The 26,200-nt window shown below is 42.8% G+C and overlaps 1 protein-coding gene across 10 annotated transcripts in view; it reads right to left on the bottom strand.

Annotated features, from left to right (window-relative positions):
- The window catches only part of NOX5 (NADPH oxidase 5), a 48,647-nt gene extending 22,527 nt beyond the window's left edge, over positions 1-26,120 (bottom strand). For 2 of the 10 annotated variants that reach the window (XR_008578664.1, XR_008578666.1), the window contains exons 1-3: positions 25,916-26,094; positions 24,810-24,925; positions 24,461-24,535 (exon numbers count right to left, since the gene is read on the bottom strand). The gene's annotated coding sequence lies outside the window, so the exon portion shown is untranslated. Of the gene's footprint in view, positions 1-3; positions 3,379-10,032; positions 10,849-21,459; positions 24,536-24,809; positions 24,926-25,915 lie in introns of those variants that run through there. The other 8 variants (XR_008578670.1, XR_008578669.1, XR_008578671.1 and 5 more) reach the window with 8 other exon arrangements.
- Between the last annotated feature and the right edge of the window lie 80 nt (positions 26,121-26,200).

Below are 26,200 nucleotides of genomic sequence, written 5' to 3'. Positions count from 1 at the left end.
TAAAGAAAAAAGGTATTTCCCCTCCTCCGTATCATCAGAAAACATTTATAAATGCCACCACCAAGTACACTGCCAACTGAATAGAAATATTATAAACTTTGGTGGTGTCTGCAAGTGCCTTCTGCTCTTTCCAAATGTTCCTTACGCCCCAGTTAGCAACAGTCCTACAACTTCTACCGCGATGGGAACAGCGTATGTAAAGGAGGAAAGGTTTTGGGTAAGAGACGCCCTTTAACAGGTTTATCTTGCATCGCCTTCAGGTACAAGTAGTGTTTTAACAGTCTATTCAGGTAGACGTTTGTGGAGACAATGTAAAAGTTTTATTACTATACAAGAGGCAAAGCCTAGTATTATTTTTCTATCTGTACAATTTTCTGTAGTGGCTGAACATTTAAAATATATATTCCGGAAAAAGGTACACAGAGGACTGTGAAAAAGCCATAGATTTACTCTAGCTCATTGAATCTCTGAGCAAGAACATAAAGTTTTTTTGTCTTCTCAAACAACCCATTGCTCAGCAAACAATCAAAGGGAAAAAGGTGTTTTATGCAGCATGACTAACACGAGCAACGGCTTCCCGCAGGCACGCGTACAATTAACCACCGGGCAGAGCCCTCTGTACAACCAGGAATCTCAAATCTCTTCTGTGCCCGTTCCTTTCGAAGCTCAGAGAGCGATAGCTATGGAAGGATGTGCGCTCGGACTGGAATAAACTCAGGAGCTTTCCCCGGGTCGGTAAGAGCGGTCGTGGACGCGTCCCCCCCTCCTCGGCTGCCCTGTCCATCGGGCAGCAGCAGCGGGCTGAACTCCAAGTCACGCATCTGACATCATCGTTCTTGATAAATTCTTGATTTAAGCAAGAAGAGGAGTCTTGATACGAGTTATCGTTTCCATCGACAATAGACTAAGGCACTATTACTGAGCAAACGCCTGCGGTTTGGGGCACAACCAGCGAAACAAGCTTTGAAACCAGAGAATAATCTGAAGGAAGCGGTAGAAAACGCAATGAAGAAAATGAAATTTTAAAGCAACGTTAGTCACGGGAGATGACGACCGTGGGGAGAAGACGGGCCAGTCACTCATTGCTTCGCGCTCGGCCTCGCTTGGTGGCAGAAAAGCTCAAGCAGTGACACCAGATTGCTACTTTAAGCACTGCAGAAGAGCTATTTCAGCTTGCCACTTCCCTAAATACTTGAACGTTATGTTCCTCCAGGCCCCTCGTGATGCAATGGAGTAACAACCCTTAACCTATAACTGACAGGACGTAAATATATTTTTTATAAGCACGCAAAAGCTACGTGGCTTCTAGGCACTTACAATCCCCTTTTACAAAGAAGTGTGGGGAAACACTGAGAAGAATATATCTAAGGTCACTACCTTCAGTAGTATAATGATAGTCTCTTTAAATTTTTTTTTGGTATTTGGAATGTTAATTTGGGGAGGAATTGTATGTGTAGCCAAGCAGGTCAGCATCCCCCTTATGGATAACTCTAACGCTTCCTTTCTGTTTTTCCATGCTCGGTGCCATGAATAAAACACGGCACAAACCACGACGGTTCTGAAAACAGGGATGTGAGCTCAGGACCAGCTCCCCAGTAAATTGGTGACTGCTTGCGGAAGGGGCTGCTGCACTGCCCTTGGGAAAACCTCAGACCGGCGGGATTTTGGGTGAAAAAAAGGAAAAAAGCACACCCTAGCCCTGGGCAGCTCGGTGCTGGGAAAATCATCGGTCACCCAGCGCCGGGTGGCAGCAGCCCTGGCCCTGCTCTCGGTCTCATCGAGCATCCCCTTCCCAGCGGCTGGACCCACGCAGGGCACCGCGACACGGCCAGCCTGGACCATCGGGATGGAGGATGCAGGTGTGCCTTCACCACCCGCTGAAAAAATGAATAAAGTCCATTTAAATGCTGGCGCTCTGGGGGTTCTCTGCTATCACGAGTGAAACACCATAAAACCAAACCGTTTTTAGGATGCAGGATGCAAATATGAAATTACTGCAATCACAACTCGCTGCAATTAGGGCAGAGAAATACGCAGCGGCAGCCAGGATGCACAGCCAGCAATAACTAACCGCTTCCACTGTACCACCGGTGCCTGCTGATACAGGCTATGCCCTTCAGAAACACCCCAGGCAAACCACCTACGCACCCTCCTGACCCCGAGGTACTTTTTACTGTGCTTTTGCAGGGACTTTGGTCAAGGGGTCGAAATAACCCTGCTACCTGTAGGTAGCACGGCTGGGGTTGCCATGTCCCGGCAGTGCGTGCTAGGGACGTGATGGGCGATCCGGGGGACCCGACATCAGCTTTGTGCTGCAGCTTCTGCCGTGGATGAAACCATCCAGGTCCTGCTCCCCAAAAAACTGAGCTGAACGGGGGGGTACAGGACTGACGAGGGCGTGCAGAGGCAGAGAGGTCCGTGCACGCACCCACACCGGACCCCTTGACCAAGGGACTGATGGCAGCGTTAGTTGGTTACACGCTGATTTACTTCTCTCTTGCTCGTAAGTATGTTAAAAGAATCAAATGATATTGCCCATTGTTAGCCACTGCTTTTAAAGTGATTGTTCTGGTTAACGCTTCCTCTAGGAAATAAGAGGGTGAATTAGAGGTGGCTGCAAACTGTATCAAATTGAGAATGATTCAGTGCAGCAATAATCCAGCTATTAACCTTATCCACAGCCGCTTGCTAAGGAAGATCCTGAAAGAATTCTGAACCAACAAGTGGCAGCAAGAAGAGCCTGGGATTGCTTGTTCCAACTTCTGCTAGCAATATTCCCCCGGTTAAACAGGATAACACATCTGAAACGGTTAAATAAGATAACAGTACTGAACGGTTAGATAAGGTAACGCATCTGAAATATGAGGAATAAACTCCTTGTCATTTAAAGATGTCAGAGAAACCAGTTTCACGCAGAGTGCCCTGGAGCATTTTTCTCTACAGACCACCACCACGTTATCGCCTTTCGGAAAGGGACCCCATTAGCACACTCCAGGAAAAAGCTCTCCGCTCCTTTGCGACCTCTGTAAAGAAGCCACATCAGTCTGTCCAACTTTACGGGCACTTTTCACCACCTGTGGCACGAAACAACAGACAGCAACAGGGAAGGACAGAAATACAAGAAAATTATGCGCATCCCCTGATATGAAGGGGAAAAAAAATTGCCATGATGAAAATGAGTTGCTATGCATGACAGACCTTAAGTTTCACTATTGCCATGGGTGAGAAGGCATCCAAAAGGTGTTAAAATTAAACTTTCTACTTGATGGTCTCAGCAAGTTTGGTCCAGAGGAGTTAGCACATCACAGATACGGCCACTCCTCAAGCAGCAGTAACTGCAGCGGGGTCCTTCGGCTGAGAATGTCGGGCTTGCGTTGCCTAAGGAAAAACGGACTGCGAGCATTTATATTTAAAGAACGGTGGGAATAAAATCTGGGAGACATTAGCAGCAACTGACAGAAAAGAAAGCGGTCTGTGTGTACTGGAAAAGATGTAATCTGCACTGAAACCTGGCCGCGACTGAACGCCTGGCTTCTCCCACTGAGGAGCTATTTCTGGGCTTGGAAAGAAATCCTCTAGAGGGAGTCAGAAAATTGTTTAAAGGATTTTTTTTTTCCCTTTCAGTCTGATAGTATCAAAAGACCAAGGGACCACGAGCCATTCCACAAAGAAAAATAGTAATTAAAGAACTTCGCTTCGTTACACGAGGAATATTTAGAGCACAGCAAAAGGCTCCTACAGCAAACAGAAACGTTTGCACACACAGAGGCACAGGCGCTGGTGCAGCAAACCGCCGACCAAAGGGGAATCTGCCTCTCCAGGGAACTTCAAAGAAAGACATTTTCACCTGTCAAAGAGATTTTTTTTTTGGAAATAAAATCCATGCAAGGCAGAAGAGCTTTAGGGATGAAAGCCTTGCAGTGCCAGTGCCCGGGGGAGAGCAGCTGGAGCAAAGCGGAGGGTCGGCCCGCCAAGGTCAGGGCTGTCGGAGCGGGGAGATGCGGCATCGAGAGCTGGGAGCATCAGCACTTCCGAGTTCCTGGTTCGGCCACCAGATACCGAACTGGAGTAAATATTTAATTAGAGAGCAGTATGGCCAACGTAGCATCACTGTTTGCTTGTGGAAGTAGTTTAAATAATTTTAAATGGGAAAGAGAATTTCAGCCCTTTAAAAATTACAGCCCTTGTACATCACTGGGGGAAATGCAATCTTTTTTGTTTGTTTTCCCCCAAAAAAAAAGTTATGAGCAATTTCATTATATCCAGAATTTATTATCCACAGGTTGACAGGACACTTTTAACCTATTACAAAATTTATGGTTGTGATTTCAATAGCACTCTGTAGCTGTTTATGCGAATAGTCCCACAAAAATTAATGGAAATGCATGTGTGAAAAAGGGATTTCTGTTCCAGGAAAACACTAGATTTTCTTGGGTTTGTTTTTGGAAAAAAAAAAAATCTGAATCGGGATAAAAAGTCTATATTGCAAAACTAACACAATGAAAAACACATGGGAAAAGGAAAGTTTTCTTTTAGATCTTCAAAACCAATTTACTAGAACATTTCTTTCACTTTGATGCCTGCATTTCCAAATGGAGGAGAAAACAGACTGGCCCAGCTACCAGTCTGCAGCGTCTGAGGCACCGCTGGGGCGAGGGAGGTCCTGTGCTAAAACTGCTGAAACAAGAACCACTCCAAAAGTATCAAAAATAGTAACATCTGACATCGGAAAAATCAAACAAGCCCCTTTACGCTATCAAATATAAAATGAGGTGGGAAAGGCAAACCAAAACATGATTTCAATTTTTAATGATTTTTTTCCCCCCAAACGTTACTAAAACATCAACACATTTATTTCAAAAACCAGATGCTTTAATAGGAAACTTCTATCCAAACATTTCTGCCCATTCCAGTTTAGTCCCTAAACCAAACCAGTGAGAACTTGACCCCGAGAGGTTCTGCTACCAGCAGAGCAGTTGAAGATGGCATCCACTCCAGACAAGACTGGACTTTTCACTGCATTCCTCCCAAAAGAAAATTTCTTTTTGTTGAGAGCGTTGGCAGCTCAGGCTCTGCCCTACCTTTCCGTTCAGTTAAAATACAGCTTGTTTGGAAATGCAGGCTCATCCCCTGAGACAAGTCTCACCCAGAGAAGACTCAGGCTTGACCCCGCTGCCAGGTGGCAGCAGCACACGGAGTAGAGCGGCACTGCCAGGGGCTGGAGATGGCCCCACTTCCACAGGGTCTACGGAACAGGAACACAGAAGGGAAAGGCTAACTCTGATATTTAACGCTGGGAACGTCACACCGGGGGCTGCGGGTTGTCAGATTACCTCTGCATGCAGAGAGGTAAGCTTAGGGACTGCCCTGCTGTGGTGGGACTCATCCTCTTGTTCCTCCTCGAAGGCATCCAGAGAACCCCCAACCTTGCTTGCTTGAAATTCATAGACTCCTAGAACGGTTTGGGTTGGAAGGGACCTCCCAGCCCACCCAGTGCCACCCCTGCCATGGGCAGGGACACCCTCCACTAGCCCAGGTTGCCCAAAGCCCCATCCAACCTGGCCTTGAACACTGCCAGGGATGTTACAGCCCCTGGTCCCTCAAACAAAATCCCCAAAACAACAACAAAAAACAAACAACGAAACCAAACGAAAACCCCAAAAGCCCCCAAAACCCAAACCAAACCTACACCCACTTTTTACTAAAGCGTTTTGTTCCAACTACTCGGTTTCCTCTAAAGGGAAAGAATATTATGATGCATCTTACAAAACACATCCCACCTTTGTAGTTCTGTATAATTAGCAAAAGTAAGGGTTTGTCTCCGCACAGATTTTGTACCAACCCAACTAACTACATTTGTTTGGAAACAAATACAGTTAATTCATAAAACTTGCTAGTATCAGTGTAATTATATTAGTATAAACTTATTGGTATAGTTCATGAAATCACTTTACTATGCTTAAATGCATGCATAATTGTGCTTAAACCAGCTCTAAATTTGACAAACATATGCCTGACATTTTTAAAGTGCTAGTAAAGAGTATGTTCAAATGAACCCCTTAGAGATCTCAAATCTAAATTAGGAATCTGAGATAACAGGAACACAGAGATGGCATTAAGTTCCAGAAAATACATTCAGGCCTCAAGTCTAACAATTTGCCAATACCCAAAATTTCTTGCAGCTCTGCTTGCTGTTCGGCGTTACAGAGTATTCTGTGTTGATGAACACAAGAATTTGTGAGGAAACGGGTTTCCTGGGTCACAGAGGGGGTCCACAGGCAGCCGGTCACCCCCAGCAGCTGCCGCACCCTGCCAGACTCCCCACTGGTTTGTTCCACCAAACCATTAGAATTTATTTTCTCTTTTCCCCCCCCCGCTACTTGACTATGCTGGTGACTGCTACTAAGCAAGCTGCTAATGTCTCTGAATGCAAAAGACACTCTCGGAGAGCCAGCTTTGGCCAAAACAGAGATAAAAGGACAGACACAGACGTGTCCTAGAGCAAGTCCAAGTGCAGGGCCACAAAGATGATTTAGGGACTGGAGCATCATCCGTACAAGAGAGAGGTGGGACTCTTCAGCCTGGAGAAGAGAAGGCTCAGGGAGGTCTTGCCAGTGTGTACAATAAATACCTTCTGGGAGGGAATGAAGGTGAGGGAGCCAGACTGTTCTCAGTAGTGAGAGTTGCCTCTTGCACTGGTACAAATTTAAAAAATATATGGAAGTGTCATCTCAGTACAAAACCCCACTTTCTTTGTTTTTTACGGTGAGGGTGCTCAGACACTGGAGCAGGGTGCTCAGAGAGGAGGTACAGTCTCCAAACCTAACTTGATGTGGTTCTGGACAACCTGCTGCAGTTGACCCTGTTTCAGCAGGAGTCGGACTTGTTGATCTCAAGAGGTTCCTTCCAACTTAAACGATTCTGTGACGAGTCCCATCGGTGACTTTTGTGCAATTCAAAAACTCCACTGAGAAAAAAACCTAATGAAAAAATCTCCAACCATTATCAAGTTCCTGTGCATTGCTCAGACAAAAATAACCCAAGGGGGGACAAACACCTTCTGGTCAGCAGTGCTGGCTCCACTAGAGACAACCTAGTGATTTATCTGTCAATACCACATTGGCTGGCTACGGACTCGCGGCCGGAGAGGCGGCAGCAGTGAATGCACGTAAATGCTGTGGAGCCACGAAGCAAGATCTGCGACAGAGAAAACTCATTCTGGACATCCTCAACTTCTCTTATTGCAGACCTACAGCACTTCCCAGGCGGGGTCAGCTGGCTAATCCCCAAACTGGCATTTGTTGCATGGGTTTTCTCAATACATAAATAAATAAATGACATAAAGAAGCGTGTTGTTCTGCCTCAGCCCCTTGCTCAGTGCCACTGGGTATAGATCCGTTCCCATCTTTACACAAGCCTGCAGCAGCCAGCTGGAACTCGCCAGCGTGAGGGACGCAGTGCAATCGCACATCTCTTTGATAGGGCCGTCTCTGCTTTGGGGGTGGGAGGGGAATCAAGGAAATGTCTGGTATGAAACAAGAAGCATCACAGGGACCGTTCACTTTGAGCTTAAGTCCCAAATTTCCATTACCCCTGATACAACGTGCAACATGGTAATTGCAGACACATGGCACACCTCCACCACAGTGATCCATGAGATGGCTTACCAGAACCATGACTACCCGTTTCGAAACATCACCAGGCTGTTTGGCTATCCCAGTACTTAAAATACCTTAATCATCAGGTATCTATAGGCTACAGGCACTCCGCTCTCCCAACTGCAGCTGAAATGCAAAATGCTTAATGCAAATACCGAGACCCTGAGATGGGTTCCAAACGTGGTTGCACTCTAGGAACTTCTGAGTAGTTTTTTCATGCATGGCACCTCCAGGAATGAGGATCTTAAGTACCTGGAAGTCTTTGGACAACAGAAACAGCCTATAGAACAGACACACAGCTAAAGGGAAAGTCAGTCTACTCAAAGAAAATAATCCAAATTGATTCATTTGGGGGAAAGATTAAAAAAGTTTGTTCGGTGGTTTGTGGTTTGTTTTTTTTCCAGGTTGTGAATTTTCTTTACATACCCTAAAAACAAAAGGAGAAGTGTAACTCATTACATTTTGTTTAAAAGGAAAAAAAAAATAATCCTGCCTGCTGAGATCTTACATTGGATTCTGAGGTTTTCCTTCCCGTGGGGAACAGATAGTCAGAATCTGAGAGAGATGGTAGCAAAATTTGCTCTGCAAAGGAAATTGCTTTACTACAGGTGGCTTAAAATTACCAGGTTTCTATTTATGTTCATTAACTCAAATACCTGGGGAGAATTAATGTTGGCTGAGACTTCAAATCCCTGCCCTTTCAAGCACGGGTTTCCAAAGCTGACATCTTTCCAAACCCCCCATCTCTGGGTTATCCACAATCTCCCAACAGGAGAGAAGAGAACAACAAAAAAAAAAAAAAGGCAAGCCATATTTCTGAAAAGATCAAGAGGATTTCTTTTCCATCCTGCTTTTTAGGCATCATGGAAAATATTTTAAAAAAAAAATAACATTACAAACCACTTCTCCCCGTTCTGCTATATGCTACAAGCAGGAACAACAGCTTTTTGAGAAATATCCATAGAAATAATAGACCACAAAGGAATGAGAGCACTGGAAATAACAGAAACAAAGAACAAAAGAAATTCCAAAGTTTGCTACTTACCTGATTTCCCAGCCACCAGTTGTCGTTGTTCCCCAACACCCCCCCCCCCCCCCGCCCCAATCTGAAGGTCTGCATCTTAACCAGCTAAAAGCTATTAAACAGTCAGAGAATTAGCTTTGGACCCATGTGTATATTAGAACATCTGAAGGGAAATTAGGCAAATAATCACTTTTTATTCAGAAGCCTAACTCAATTTTAATATTAGAAGAGTACTACTTACTTCCAGTCCCACCAGTTTTCCCAGAATCTCCACCCCATTAAACTTGCTTGGCAAGATACTGACTGACAACACATTTCCCCAATGAAAGGCAAGTTAAGAATCACTTGATCATCGGCATTCTTTGGCAGCCTGTTCCCGAGAGCGTTTCACAGCCTGCCGAGGCGTCTGGGAGCTGATTAATGCTTCCTTAGGTATTACACACGCCTGATCTATACTGGTAACTCCTTTTGGGGACATGAGGCTGCAAAGTCACATCTGGAGAACTCTTAATGTTCCACATAGATTGCTCAAACACCCTGTTCCTTCTGTTTGCTCCTATTGGAGTGCCTTGGCTAGTCACTCCTGTCTAGTATCTGCCAAAGATCAGTATCAGTGGAATAGTAAACTTTGTAGAAGGCGATTCTAAATAATATTACTTTTGGATTTTCTAACAATAACATTACATAATAGCGAAGCCAGTTATTTCTGCTGAGGAAAAACACATCTGCAAATCATGGGGCACTGGTAAAAAGAAATTTCAATACAAAAGCCTTAGGAACATACTTGTATAAAATAACATTAAAGACAGAAATGCCTTTCTTTTACGCATATTTCATAGCATATGAATCCCTCCTGGTCCGAACTCGTGTAGTGTAAGGGCTTTACCTTATTACTTCCTTCCACTTCTTAAAATCAGGTATAGCTAACAAAACTTATGCTGTGCTCTATGCACATAGCCCATAGGCAAAAGACAAAACACAGTCTGTTTTGGGATATATGCTTACTAAATGCATGAAAGATTAACAAACTCTGTTTCTAGAAGTCCAGAGATGCAGAATTCCAGAAACATAAGACAATTCCAAGACATAAGACAAGACCCTGGAAACCACAGTGGATATGGCCAGCAAAATGGTAATGCTAACAAAGCGCTGCTGTAACACACTTTTTGTTGGGCAACATGCTAAAAGCACTTTAACACAGATGACATTCACCAGACAGCCACAGTCATCCACACAGAGAGAAGACTATTTTTTTGTTGTTTTTGGAATATCTGACTGTGTATCTTAGGCAATGGTATCATTTCAGTGCTAAGTTACGGCCACACTGACAGCCAAGTCACATATACTTACCTCGAGGTGAGAAGGTTAAATACATTGCGGCACTTCACGGCTGTTGTGTGAAAGGCTGTTGTCTAGACATAGATTTAATGGCCATTCTTCTACCTTGAAGGAAAGGCTAAAATGTATTCTCTGCTATTAATGAAGAAATAAGAAGCAGGTATGCTCATCACACCAAAAAAAGCTTCATAATGCAAGCTAGTGGTAGGTTAACCCAAAACCAGCCCTTTATCAGCTCCACCAGATTAGCAACGGGCTTCCACTCTGCTACTCACTGTTACAGGACGTTCCCTGCAAGTTCAGTTCTGACATAAAAAGACTACTGGACCTCAATAACCAGCAGGTAGCGGGATCCGCCTCCCTCATTTCAACACTGTCCCAGCGTCAATCTCACAACAGCAGCACATTTTCCTTACCGCAAGGTTTGGTTCTTGGGGAGAGCAGGCAAGGAGGGCAACGGTACGGCTGAAGCCTGCTTGCAGCCCCGTTCGAGTACTGCAATCCCCCAGGTCTGCACAACGCAATTCCGTTCAGGTTGTTTTACCTGGTCTGCCTAAGCAGTCATCTCTCTGTTGTTGTTTGAGGCTCTGAACGGGGTGGCCTGGTTCATTCAAAGCCTGTTTCCGAAGACTCCTCAACACATTACTGTGCTTGCTGACCTTCACTTGCTCAGGAGCCTACTGCATCTGAAGATGACATGGCCCAGTTTTGGTCATGGTGATACCGAGGACGCGGACCCCGCTCCTTCTGCTCTGCTTTCCCTTGGCACAGCTCCTTCCAGTCCTCTAGAAACGACCTGGAAATCCTCAAACAGGAACTGGTCTCCTGCTGAAATGATGGTACCTGTCAAAATGCAGACCTGGGCTTTTCCTCATCCTGTTGTTGTCTACTGTCCTTGTGGGATGGAAATCCCTAAAAGGTACCAGTACAGGCTAGCAACAGGGGACTGTTTGACTTTAGGATTGCCCCACTGAAAGAAACCAGGATGGACAGTAAACTACAACTCACTGAGGGACCCCCTGGAAAATGATGGCATCTTGCAAGGATCTTGGAGGTGATCAAAGTCTCGCCAAAGAAACTGTAAAATTATAAAAGGACAGATCTACTTAATCATTGCGGTGAGATGGACTTGCCTGTATCAAAGCCTCAATAAAACATTAAGGATCTGACTGGCCTAAACAGAGGGATTGCCGAGGAGATCCACGAGGACAGCAACGCTAAGGATCTCAAGAGCGTTTCTTCCCCAATTTCAACACTTTAACCAGCAATTAAACCCAAGGCTTTCTGTATATGTGATCAACGGTGCTGTAAACATGTGGTTTCCCACCCTCTGTCAGGCTCCAAATTAGCTGCAGGGGGATTCTCTCCAAACAGGATCAGGCCACGAGAAAAAGTGGCCAGCACCAAGTACAGGAGACAGTTCTTGACAGAGGAAACAATATATGCATGCATCTAATCAAGACTTAAGGGGAGTGCCTACACTTTTTAATTAAAACACTAATGAGCTTAACGTATAGGATTCAGTAATAGGACCTTTTGGCAGGAATCTAAAGGATACCCCTAAAAAAAAAAAAAAAAAAGGAAAAAGGCAAAACATGTTCTGTAGGTACTTCTACACTCCTATCACTCCTTTACTGTGGGCTTTTTTTTGGGGTGGAGTTTAGACATTTCTGGAGAGTCCAACATTGCTCTATGACTATAAAGTGTATTTGAGATAGAAGCAGCCCTTTGCAGGAAAAACCCCAAACAACAAAAGCCAACATTCAAGTAGCATCTTCTTTTGCTTAAATTCATCTCCTACCCTTAGCTTTAAGGCCCACCCGTGTTCCCCTTGCATCCAGAGATGCTGAGTAAAGACGCATTCTGAGTATTCACAGAAGGAAGGTGGAAAGCTGGAACAAGTTGAAGAGTAAATCAAGGGGAAGATATTTTGCTGGTGTCTGTGAAAACCAGAAGTTGGTGAGCCACCATTTTCATTTCAGAAGAACAAAAATCCACCTTTAGTACTCACCCCTAGCTAGTAAATAATCCATCAGAATCCCTCCATCTTACTGCACAGAATAAAAACACAAAGGGGACTTGCTTATAGCATTGGACTGTCCTTGTACTAATTCTTTTCCTGGTACTAGAACTTACCTTTAGTTACCTGTATGCAGAGATGTATCTTCAAATATATATATATATATATATATATGACCATGCGTATTAGAGTGTTTGAAAAGTTCACAAACATAATTAATACAAAACGCTCAAGTCATTCGACTTCTCATTTGTACGGTCGCTTGTCGTGAACTTGCGTGCAAATGAGATGTATGCCTGGTAAAACGAGTACAGCTCATCTGCGCCCACAGCAGCTCAGTTTGCACGGATGGTCATTGCATGCAGCATGCACGCAGCTCTACATACCTGCGCACACTCCCTCAGCCCTGCTGATTTTCAGAACCTGATCCTGTAAGTCTATTTCCCCAGATGAACACCCACATTTCTTTATAAGCACACACTCTCGTTCATGCTAGCTGGCATTCCTGTGTTTTCCGATGCCCATAGTAAGAAACCCCATAACCACCAAGTGAATTTTCTTTTTTATCTGTTTTCACACAAATTAATTCAAGTTTTGAATGCCTGACTGACCTGTGGAACAGCCTTGGAAAAAACCAGAGGGTGGCCACAGAATTTCCACATACAGAAACAATATTTGAAAATGCAACTCTACTTGTTTTGCCCGTATTGCAGCGATTTCTAGAACTCTCAACTAGTAGAAGAACTTAAAATGCTAATAAACCACAAACATCCAGTTCCTATGGTTTTCCACTCATGAGGCTGAGATAGAAAAGCAAATGTTTAAGGAACAATGACAGAAAGAGTACATTTTTAAGGCTGCTGTAAAAACAGTAGAAGTAGATGTAAGAAAATAAACAAGGTTATATCATTTTGTATTTTCAAGAAAGAAACTATTCATGAAGTATGGAGGAAAAGCAGAAGAATGCATTTTATTCCTCCCCTCATGGGGCTTTTAAATATACACAACATATCACAAGCTCTGGGAATTTTCAAAGAGAAAAACGCAGCACATAAGCAGTAACAACGTTCAGAGCCTCTGAATATTTCCCTAGATCATCTCCAAGCACACATTCCAGCGTAAAGATCTGTGCTTTGAGCTTCATTCAGAAGACACGCGGAATGCTGAGGCACTTTGTACAGCTATTATCCGAAAAGTCTGACCCCGCAACAAATGACACTATAGAAGAAAGCTAAATTATCAAAACTTTATTTCAGCATTGTATGCTCAACAGGGTGTTTTGCATATCTGACTAAGCAGCCAATTTGCTGCTAGGTAAGCAAAGAATTTCTGATCCTGTTTGTACAACACTGAACTCTAGCACACAGAGGGTGAACTGTGAATATTCTGTGAAGCTCATTTGATTAAATCACTTACTATTTTTGTAACAGCATTTCTGTAAAGGAAAAGCACTTCCATTCAGCATAAATGTCACTTAAACAGAAATGAAAATACATGATCCATATGAAGAAAAACAAACATATAGGGCCTAGCCACCCTGTTTCTTTTTGAAGTGAAGTCTTTTTATGCTTAGCAGATGACAAATCCTTTTGGCATATTCAAGGTTTAATATCCACCACTTAGTCCTAGGTTTTGCTTTCGTCACATTTAAAAGAAAATAACACGTCATTTCCCAAGGCCTAGAACAGTAGTACTGCACACAATATGGATAGTGATTAATAACAAGAAATCCTTCCTCTCCTTTTCTACCCAGACCTTTTCTGTCCCCTCCAGTCTGAAAATCCTTGTAAGATTTGCTGGGTCCAGTATTGGCAGTTTGCTCCTCACCCATCGCAGCACTCTGGTATCGTGTGGATGGGAAAAACCAATTTCAGCCACTTGGCCTCTAGACTTGCTCTTCAAAATACCATCCGATACACTTACGCTTCTTTATGTCGTCTCTGAGGTTCAAGGTTCAGCAATGAAGCCTGGATCCCTCGCGTTGTAAGTGACGCCCAGCATGAAATAGATTAGAATAGCAGAAATATAACTGTTCTTGTTAGCAAAGAACAAGTCCAGAGAAGAACAGCTAAGATCATCTTTGTAACATATCTCATCAAGAACATAGGCACTTTAGAAAAATGAAGGCTGAAAAGGGATGAAATTCCTCCCTCTACATACCTAAGGGATAAGTACCAGAGAAGCAATGCTATTTGATCTAACAGATATTGCGACTACAAGGATACAGCCAAACCACCACGAAAGAATTAGATGGCTTATATCCACCAGAGGCTTTTGAACAGCCTCAGCATCTTCTCCAGTTCCATTTCCAGTCCAAGGCCACGCAACTTCCTCATGCTGATCACACTTCCCTCGAGGAACAGTTTTTCCTTGACATATTGACCATCCAGACCGAGACCCTTGTTGAGGAAAAAACTGCAGCTACTTATTATTACTGCCACTTCAATCACATAAATACCGGACTGAAAGAACGAGCCAAAGAACTCCACAGAAAAGAATCTAATGGTTACAGAGAAATTACAAGGTGAACACGAGTCAACAGTGTTTATTTTGACAGCAGCGCTGCACTTTATGGAGATCAAAGACAAATAGAACCCAGGTCTGAGCCAGAGTACAGCACCCAGCTTTGGAATGTTGTGCCTTAATAAAGAGGTGTACCTAATACAGACTACGTTCAGAAAGCCAGTAAGAACAACTAGATGTTCAGCAAACAACCTACAAGGAAGGGCTGAAGAAAAAGAGGAGGCTGGCCTGACAAAAAAGACTACAAAGACTGCAAGTACTTTATTTCAAGTGTTTTTAAAAAAGAAAATAAAAGGGAAAAAAAAAAAGAAATACCTTATTTTCTGTTCAGAGGCTGTAGAAGAAATAGGCTTACACTGCAGCAAGGAAGATTCAGGTTAGATGTTATGACCAGCAAGGATGGCAAGGTACCGGAGTAAATTACTGGGGAGCAGAGACTTCAGTGTTACTTACTTCCATGAGCAGCCCACATAAACATCTGTTAGGAAGAAAGTTATGTGAGGCTGACTCTGCCCTGAGAGGAAGTATGGACTACATGGCCTTCTGTACTTATGAGTCAATGTTTGATTATTTCATGTTCTATCGCTATTTATTTCTTTTACTATAATGTCTATAAAGTCTCGCCACCGACTCATGTCAACTCCTGGGACAGGATAAAATTCCGCAAGGGGCACAAAAAGAAACTAATAGGCAACAAGAGGATAGACAGGCAGGGAGGCCCAAAGAAACAGCAAGACAACACTGACAGTCCCAACGGTACGTCAACAGGTAACTCTCAAGACATTTGCAGTCATCATAGTAAAGGAAAATTAAGGGTTGTTCAGGAGAAGGGGTTGTTTATGGGATACTCCTCCTTCTGTGACAATAATGGCTTCAAATGCGACAGGCAGACTATGGAGGCTGGCACATTGCATCAAGCAAAACTGGTGGCTATGGTGAGGCGATGAGAAACAGGGCAGTGCGGGATCTGAGATAAGGAAGAATACTTCCCACTGACAGCGAGAGAGCAGAGCAAAGGAAAGAGACGAAATGCCAAACCACTACCCCGTACGAAGCTCTTCGCAGCATCGCTTTGTGTGGATGTAACACATGATGAAATTTGTCAAGTTAGAGAAAACAGGATTGGAAGAAGCGATTAATTAGATGATGACATTTTGTGTAAGTTTTCCATGGGCAGATGGCCAAGGATCTCATTATTTAAGATGTCATGCAGAAAGAAATATGGAAGTTTAGACAACCCTACTCAGAGTTAGAGAAAAATCTTATTTCAAAGATGATGCCCAATTTGAATTTGTGTGATAAACAGATAAGGCTGTCTCATCTGCCACGACTAGGACAGCAAAGGAAGACTGTCAGAGGAAGAGAATCTCCAGTTTAACTGTGCGATGAGGGAACTGAATCCTCATTTACACAGACACTTTCAGAAAGACAAAATGAGATTTTAAATAGTGACAGAAAACAGAACTAGGTAACATGAGAACTGGTATGACCACTAGTTCCATGCTTACACAAAGTGAGAGACAGAGGAAGCAAGACGACGCCTGCGGTCTTTGATTACATACAGAAAACAAAGAGGGACAAACACAACATAGTAAGGAAGCACCTAGGAAGGTGAGAAAAGAGGTGGTGGCAACCAGCTGCGGATGCCATGGGAAAACAGAAGTCCAAGAGCACGACTGCTATTGGCAGAAACAAGATGACCAAGAAAATTTCTGCTTCTAGATAGTGGAGAATCTTGGTCCTCTTGGTGGGGAATAAACATGCTTATGTTGGCTTTGCACCCCATTGTATGTTGTAAAGTGATCTGTGCCAATGGATTTAAGAAAATCAGACATCATAACCTCTTCTGCTTTGAGATAAAGGTCAGGTTTTGACTTGAACATCACTAATGTCGAGTCATGAATCACAACCTCAAATGACTTATCATCTACAAACGGATGTTACAAGATCATCCGTCTCAAGATGGACCGGCTGACTGAGCCATTTACTGAATTTAGTTGTGATGTGACATGTTAACCCCCAACGCTCGCACACTTGTCCACAGAAAACACCCAGGCTTTCTTGTTTTCCAGGGGACTGTTTTCATCTGCAATTTTATGGAAGGCTGAGGTACCACATAAACCTCAAGCAGTAAAACAGGGGGGTACAACAGCAAACTTTAAAATGCATTACATCTATCTGGAGGGCTAGGAACAAGACAATCACATCATCATTTATATATTCCTACAAACTAAAGCAAAATCTTTTGTTCAGATCACAGAACTCAGCTGTGTCAATTGAATTGCTCTGATTGAACTAATTGAATTTCAATTGCTTAAGTCTGGTTTTGAACAGTTTTGTATGACAGTCAAAAGACTGAAGACTTCCTTTAGAAATGGCAGTGTGTGTGGGGAGGGACAACAAATGATTTGGCTGTTACCCAGAAAATAACAAATGAGTAATGTATTTCACTGGAAGAGCATACCAAGGTTTATCTTTTGGTCGAGGCCTCCATTTACTAGTGGTGCATGAAGCACTCCTGTTTTAGGGTCCTCTTTCCATGAGAAAGGAGGTAGGGACCCCCGCTCTGCAGAGTACTGAAGTAAAACTGGATGTTACTTATCAAAGTCCTCCTTCACCCCCATAGCTACTATTATGTCAGCAGACACGAAACCTACTTGAACTACAGCTTTACAGACAGACTGCGTGGGCTACTTTTAAAACTCCTGCTTTTGCCACCCAGAAACTCCATGCCCACCTAGGAGGGAAAACACCACAACGTGGCCACAAGAGGATTAAGAGTCTCAATTATTTCCAGAAAAACATTTATTTAATTAAATTTTAATTAAATGCCAGACTAGATCTCATGGCTGATGTCTACCAGCAGCTTCCGTACAAACTTGCTGATTGTTCTTTATTCTCACTGCAGAAGCGGAATTGTAAGCGGCTTATGAGCCAAAACCAAAGCGCTCACGAAGCCAATGGCAACAATTCCAGCAACCCCACGAGCCAGGCCACCGCGGCCAGTACGCGCTCAACCTCCTATTCAGCATCAAGCCATTACGCTTATTCCAGTGCATCACTTCCACTTTAAAGGCATCAATTGTGCAGGCATGCAAGAACCCTGCTTTGTAACTTTCTAAAAAGGCCCATCTACTTTTATCTTTAAAATTAATCTGGTTTTGATAATAACTTCTACGCTAGAGTTTGCTTCCTTCCCCCTTCATTCCATCTCTGAATAAAGCAAGCATCCACGTATTCTAGCACAAGTCAAGGCTCCTTCAATTTGTTAAATTAACTTTTCCTTTTCTTCCTCAGCATCTTAAAAGTAGCTGCATTTATTTTGATAACTGGGCATAAAAAATGGCAGAAGACACACCATGCACTTGAAGACTAGCCCACATGTCTTGGTACTTTTGGGTGGACAGAGGGGTAACTCTGCTGTCAGTTTGGATTTAGAAGTTCTGATCAATCTAGGTTTCCCTAGATTTCCTATCCCATAGGTATTATTCATAGTTGTCAATCCATTGGCTGGCTTTGTCTCTGCCTTGATGAGGTTTTGACCCATTACAACAATTGCAAAATCCTCTTTCAGAGCGCTGGCTAAAACAGGAGTTTCATGTCCTGTCGCCACCTGTGATCAACCTCAGAGTTTAACAATGGAATTATTTATGTAATTGGGCAAAAAAAAGCAATGGATGTACAATGCGCCATACATTTGGCAGAAAAATTAACTAGTCAGCAGAGAAACTAAAGGATTATTAAACTCTACTTGTTAACCTACTTGGGAGTCTGTGAAGACCTAATTGTTGAGGAAAACACTCTGGGATGAGCTGATCTTTTACACCAGCTGAAACTGTAGTTTTCATTTTAGAACTAGAACTATTTTTATTTCATTAGCTTCAAAAGGTGATTATTTAGATTTTTTAAAAAAATAATCAGTTTTTACCCTGCTTTCTGTATTGGAAAGAGGTTCAAAGATGGCACAGAAAAAGGATTAAGCTTCAATTTTCAGGCTTGGGGTTTTCATTGTTAAGAAAAATAATATCCACAACCTCCAGGCAAAAATAAATTTTGTAGAGAATCTTAATTTTTAATGGCATTTTCAAAATTGCTGTGTGACTCTCATTCCTTAAACTGACAGACATCTATGACAAAGAAAATATGTGATATACCTGCCACAAAAAAGATCACTTTATTAGGGCTGAGCCCCGATGCATATATATATACATGCCAGACATGTAAGCTACAGAACTACACTATTTACTATCGCTCTGTTTGCAGTCAGGAGGTGCTTAAGAGGAGTACAGGGAGTCTCTTCTTGCCCTATAGTAGAGTTCAATCCTACAGTACGACTGAATTTAGGTCAGTAGGAATTGTACCATAACAGTGAGCAGGGGCAGCAGTCAGGGATGCTCACAGAACGCTTTCACGAAATAACTAACAATCTTGTGATAACTTCATATACTGGAACTTCCGATTCCCTCTTCACCTCGTTGCTGAATCAAGCCACAAAAGCCTTTGCTCAAGAATGCCAAAGAAGCTGTAGGAGGTAAGTTGTTAAGAAACAGGACGTGGAAATGACAGAAGTGAAGCACTGGGCAGATGAGAGGTTAAGAACAAACCTGGAAATTCTTTGAAGAGGATAAGAAAGACTGAATAAAATCAGGAAGGTTGTGTGTGTGTGTTGCAATATTCTCTTAAATAGGAGAGAATAATTATTTCCACTGCACAGATGAAATTTTATGATCTGCTAATGCAGATGTTGGGGCTAGGCAGGGCTATAAAAATCAGAGTCCCTGAATTCCAGATCCATCTCGGACACTAGACTGACCTTTGGCAATTCACTTTAAGACTTTTAAATGGAAACTGCACTTACTGACTGCTAGAATAGTGATGTTTGATGACACATGCTAGTGAGAGAAGACAATGTGTTGGGGTTAGTATTTCAGAAGTCCCCCCACTTTCCAGTAAAAGATTTTCTCATTTGAACTAGTATTTATACTAAAAGGAAGCCCCGGCTCTAGCAGAACACTCCTTATCCCTCGTCCCCCCAAATTTTTTAAGAGCTCCTCACTCCAAATTCCATTTTGGATCAAATCTGAAATGATTCATTCAACATAACTGGAAACAAATACTAATAAATGAAACATATGACCTACAGTTTAAGGAATGGCAAATAGAAAGTATTACCACAGAGAGAAGTAGAAAAGTGCTATTTATTACAATACTGAAGCAAATGCATTTATTACTGAAATAAAACCTTGTGTAACGGAAGTGCAAAAATAGAAGGTGTTTAAGGGTTGGGGTTTTTTCTTGGCTGAATTCAACAGGTTTTCCCCGTTATCAGAGTAATTCAGTCCCTCTGAATCCCTGTCCTTTCACTATTATTTACAGAAAACACGAAACAAAATGTTACCACCTCCAATTCTAAAAGTTTAGCCCAGCCTAAAGACTTTAGGAAATCCTGTGAAGCTTTGGTGTCAGTCTGAAACCTAGCAGAAACAGCTCCATCCACGTACGCCAGTCTGAAGTTGGCAAGTGGAACAAGGTATTACACTTCTGCTGCTCCCATCTTTACCACTTATACTACGACCAATAGAGCATTGGACACACAGATTATTTTTTTTTTTTTTTTTTTTTTTTAGTACTGGCAGAAGTTACTACAGCAGCTGCACTGGAAATTACACTAGTAACTATGTCCCATGAATCACATTCCTCTTGAAGTCCCCTGCCCAAGAACTGTCCTCACTTTCATCTTCACTACTTAAACTGTCAGACTTGAAAGCTCCCACATCCATGGCAGCAAGTTTGGTACAATACGCTCTTTCTACAGCAGGTGCTTCTTATTTTCAGTGTAAGAAAGAAATGCACTCTGTTCTTCTTCAGTAAATCAAAACCTAATAATTCTGTAAAGCCTAAAAACTACATCTCCTTTTTTCTCCCCCAGAAAAGAGCAGAACTGGTCAAATACTCCTAAAAGTTTTCATAAAGCCCTAGTGCAATAGTAAGGCTGCTGTACTTTCAACTACATTCACGCTGCTGGTGTGCAGGCCTTGTAAAAACCTGACATCATGAGCTTGTTCCTTTAAGTAACTGAGACAAACAGCTATTAAAAAACAAAACAAAAACCAAAACTACACCAAACCACCTTTCTATTTATCCCAACACACAGAGATTTGACAAGAATTTCCAAATTTTCTATTTTAAATAGAGTCCTCCAAATGTCTCTTGCCATTTTCAGGAACAGCTAAATCAGTCCTGCAAACTCTTGTTAATAAATTTCATTTTATACAGTTTCATTTTGATATCACTCTTCACTGTATTTTCCACCTTAGTTACCAGATACATTAACACACATTTTTAAGCTTTGAATTTTGGTATGTATCCTTCTTAAACTTTTTGTACTAAAATTGCCATTTTTCTTTCCTCCCTCTGATTTTGTGTTTTATTCTGCCATACCACAGCTGAGTTTATCAGCTTTTTTTACAGGAACTGTATCAGAATTCCTTTAGAATCCCTAAAGTTCTTTTCCTACTTCTGTGTTGACCCACTCACAGATTTATGACAGGCTAAAAAAAAAAGTAATGCTGATTTCCCACCCTCTCTCCTGTCACATGTCTAACAACTTACTGTATTTTGATTCTCTGTGAACTACCCAGGAAAGCCGCATGGCCAGCTCATTTGAATTCAAAGTTATTCTATTTCTTCAATTTAGGATTTTTTCACTTCCATGTTACACGCGCATTTCCCCCCTAAATTATCCTGAATGTCTGTCTAGTAATTAAGCTAATACATAATATTTCTGGCTTACAATGTCTAATTCATGAAATTTTACAAAAGTTCTGAAGTTGATCACGGACAGGACAGCTTGTAAAAGGACAACCAAGCAGTAAGAATGACTGAATATTCAGTTATGAAATAGGTAATATGTTTTATAAGCCACTGGAACTGAACAATCATTTTCCATTTGTTGAATCCCATAGAGTAAAATGAAGTATCAAAACCATAAAAAAAGCACTTATTTGTAATGATGTCATCCTACTTTCATAATAAAATGATTAATGCTCCAGAAAAGAAATACAAAGAAATTTGCTAGTTTACATGAGGAATTGCCTGGTTATCTAAAGAACACAGATGAAAAAACTTAATGAGTACTCTTAAGTATCCTTTTCACAAAAAGAGACAATTCGCAGTGCATCTCCTGGTTAAAAAACAAACAAACAAAATCCCTCCAAAACAAATCTAAACCCTGTCCTAAAAGCCCACCAACTACGACAACCAGTTTTGGTAAGAAATAAAAAAATATATTTGACAAATAGAAACATGAGGGGGGATGGCATACTGCAAAAGACTTGCAGAAAACTATTTAAACCATTTTACAAACTGGTGTACAAGTCATGGAAGGTTTACAGGTGTATATATTGATCATCCTATTCCTGTAGACCAGCAAAAATGTGTGAAACAATTTCTTCCCTTGTTTTGTTAATCATGAATTTCTAGGCTCTACTGGTATGCCTGATATTGTGCAAATAAAAAGGGAAATAACATCCTACACTCAACTCTGGGGAAAAAAAAAGCTAGTTTTGAGACATACCAGAAGCATTCACCTCTTCTCCTTATTTGCTAACTTAAAACAGTTGCTTCCCATTCTATACATTGCTTTGAATAACATTTCTTCATTTCTTGTCTGAACTTCCCAGTTGAGTATCAATCTATTACTTAAAATCACTGCTAGAAAGCAGAATATTTTGACACAAATGTGGAGTATTCTCAAGCAATTAATGCAGAAACCAACGGGAATCACTCATAAGCCAGAGCAATTATACGCCGGCCCCAGAAGCAAGCACTGATAAACATATTGTTTTGAACTTGGCCAACTCCCTCAAAGAGCTGATTACATTTAAAAAAATGAGCAAATAACAGCAGACAAGAACTCTTCTGGGTTTAGACTTGACCACTCAGTTTACACCTTGCTAACCACTACTGGGAGAGATTTAAACAACTGAACAACAGACAGAAGGCACAGCACCAACATCCAAGCCTCTTAGAACGGTAGTAAGCTCCAGAGCTTATTCATCCAACATCTTGAGCTCCTCCTCTTTTTTTTTTTTTTTTTCATTCTATAGCACTCTTCTATTGATTTTAAGGGTCTTGAAGGGTAAAATTGTGCTGTCAGAAAATTTATATTTTTGTCCCTTTTCCCCGGAATTCCTGGATACCAGCAATCAATACGGTTCTAAAAATCCCCTTAGTGACCAATACTCCAGCTATGCTGGGGGGTGGGGAAGTTAAGGGCGGGAAGAGGGACAATTTTAGAACAGAATTTTCTCTTTCCAGTTACCCTATCTACATGCACAGAAATGGCTGAAGATGTTACACAAAACATGAAGGAATGCATTGTCTAGATGCAGCAGGGACAAACAAGATACCAGCAGATCTACAAAGGAGTATTATAAGCCACAAAAAACAATCAGTGGCTCATTTCAGCAAATGCTCAGCTACCCAATTTTACAGGCATAGAACACAGCAGGATTTCCCACATGATGCATATGCTTAATGTACAGGAGCCCTTCGTATGAAACTTGTGTCAATATAAGGCTGAAGTATTCATGTTAACCAAAAAGAAAAGAAAGAAAAAAAAAAAAGGAAAGAAGAGAAACATGGAGAACCACCCATAACAAAAAATAAACTATGGATGAAGTCACCTAAATGGCCAAATTGCAGTTACAGTAAATAGTTTTTAAAGCTAGATCAGAAGATACCTGAAAGATAATCACAGAGAAGCACATAAAAACCTAACTCAGGCTCAGTCATAACCGAAGAGCTTCTACAGCGAGTGTTTGCAGTATTTTAGATTTTGGCCCAGGACTCTGACACGTGATCACCTTCAACATGCAAACCTGTATTTAGAATTTCTTTTTCATACAGTTAACAACAGATTACTTTGAGCAATGAAGAAATTGGACAAATATGTGAACCATGTACAAAAATCAAACATCAACTGTAGCGATTACAGCGATTACTCACAATACTAACTTCTTTGTACTTGAGCTTTAAAAACCAGAACACACAGATAAGAACGGAGAGTATTTTGATCTTCCAGCAGGACAGTGACCAGGGATCCTACAGAGCAGTTTCCCGCCACGGTAAGCAGGGCTCAGACCACTTTCGCTGCTCTGCTCTGTTAAGGACTCTGACAAGACAGGATTCCATACACTGTGTCAGTACGCGGTATTTCTAATCAATGACATCCGTAACAGATAGTTGACAGCTTTATTCATAGAAACACATAATAAAAATTCCCCAGCTAAGACTTAGTATTGCTCCATCAAAATCTAAGTTTCTTCCCCTACTATGAAGGGAACAGAACCAGATCCTTAGTTTAAGTGGCATAATCACATTCATTTTAAAGCTGATTTGTTTTTTTTTTTTAATCCTAAAAGTATTAGTCAGTCTAGTGACCAGATTTTTTTGTTGCTGTTTGTTTCAGAAAAGCTGTACTCTGCAAAGATGTTTTTTAACCTTTATTTACCGTTGTGATAGGACGCTTAGATATTTGGACTGTGCAACATTTCCATTCATTTTTAGCTCTCCAAACAGTTCTCAAGACTTCTCAAACTCTTGCAACACAAACAGCATGTACATGAACGGGGCAGAGGGGAAATCAACAGCTATAAACATTTAACTTTGGTTTTGAACTTTGAATAAGTTTACCCCAATAGCTTGGAGGGGGGCATTTTATGCAACTTTATATAATTAGAACATAAACTACATTCTTTCTTCTGAGAAAACAAAGGGAAAAGAAAAATTATCTCTGTATTCTCAGAAACTTTTTTTTTAAATATTACATTGCTTTAGTTTATACTTATAGACACTTTGTTTCCGTGATTAAAGTTCTTTTCCAAAGGTCTTCACCTGTGCCATGAAAACAAATTCCAGACCAAACCTTCCTTTGTGAAGCCTCAGCTCAGGGGCCACCTTTGTTCACACCTGTAAAGGAGAATTTAGAACAGAGCTAAAATAAAATTCACCCTAAACCACAAGTCCTAAATGCTTTGTAAAGTTTATATTCCAGAACTACTGCAGTAACTTCTATTATGTTGAAACTGGTGCCACAGAACAATAAAGTGACTTGTCCATGCCACAGACAAAACTGAAATCCAATGGCTCTAACAGTGAAATCATAACGAGCCCCTAAACCATCACAAAAACATTAACCTGCTGCAGAATACTAGTGGTACCTACTATAAGTTACACTTTTTACCTTAAGCTGGATCCAGCTTGACCTTCCTCCCAGCTCGCACCCTCTCAACAGAACTTGTGCATTCATTACAGTTTATCCGCAGACGACGCAGGTAAAAGAACTATCTCCATCCTGCACTGCAAAATAAGACAGTTTTTTCCACCAATTCCCATCTTTTTTGTTGATAGAGAATATCTAATGTTTCAAATGTTTCAAACAAAGCTTAGTTATTTTTACAGCCCCTTCTTTTCAACCATCCGAGGTGAAGGCAAGGTTAACAAGTCCACAGAACTCCAGTGACTTTGCACAAAGGGACGAGCAGGAATCTCACTAAGCGAACAAAGCCCGTTTTACCTATCATCTGCTACACCCAACGCAACAGTCCCCTGCGTTTGATAAAACCAGTTACAAGTACACAGAGACAGGCAAGCGTGGGGTTTTGCCACCGCCAGAACACTAGTGGATCCAATACCTGATGCAGATAGCTAGCCCTGCCAGGACATATTTGGCACCTCGTTTCAGCGGTCTGCCTGGCAAAAGATACAGGAGAATCTACCTCCTATTGGCAACACGGGCCCTGCCCCACCACTTCATCCAACAACTGGACGTAACAGCAAGAGCAGGTTTCCAAGAGACCAGCGAGGCTTCTGGTGACACTTGCATTCAGAGCAGCTACAAGCATCTCTTCCCAGAGAGGGAACCGACCGACTCGGGACTTCTTTGCACAAGCAACGCCTCCCCGTCCTCCCTCTCTCTGCCCAGAGCCCTCAGCAGCCCCTTCACCCAAAGAGGAGGACCCCGAGCGGCAACACCCCGCGCTGACCGAGCGCCCCCCCGCCCGGCACAAGCGGCACCGGCACCCTCCGCGCCCTCCTGCCGCGGGGACGCCGCCGAGGGCGGGCAGGGCCCGGCGGGGCTCCCCGGCAAGGCAAGGCAGGGCGGTTTGGCCTCCCCTCACGGCCGGCGCCGCCGCTGAGGAGATCGGCGCCCCTCCCCCGCGCGCCGGTCCGCCCGCCCTCCCCTCCCTCCCCCCTTCGCCTCGCGCTCTCCCCGCCCCCCCCTCCGCCGCCGGCGGCCCGCGCGCCATTCCTCGCGCTCCGCCGCCCCTCAGCCGCCCCGCTCCGCACCTTTCCCTCCCTCCTGGCTGCGCGCCCCTGCCCGGGCGGCTCCGGCTCTAGCGCCGCTCCCCGCCCCGCGCCTCGGCGCCTCCCCCAGGATCCGGCAGGCGGGGGAGCGGAGCGGGGCGGGGGGAGAAGAAGGCAGAGCGCACCCCATCCCCACCGCGGAGCCGCCGCCGCTCCTTCCCCATCAGCCACCAGCACGGAATGATCCTCCGCTCCCAGCCGGGCTGTCCCCCTGGCCGGCTTCGCCGCTCCCCCATTGGCTTCCACCGCCCCTTGCCCGCCCCATTG

The sequence above is a fragment of the Grus americana genome, chromosome 10 (genome assembly GCF_028858705.1).
Source record: "Grus americana isolate bGruAme1 chromosome 10, bGruAme1.mat, whole genome shotgun sequence".
NCBI lineage: Eukaryota > Metazoa > Chordata > Aves > Gruiformes > Gruidae > Grus > Grus americana.
The sequence above is the reverse complement of the archived record's forward strand: the minus strand, read 5'-3'. Positions and strand labels throughout refer to the sequence as shown.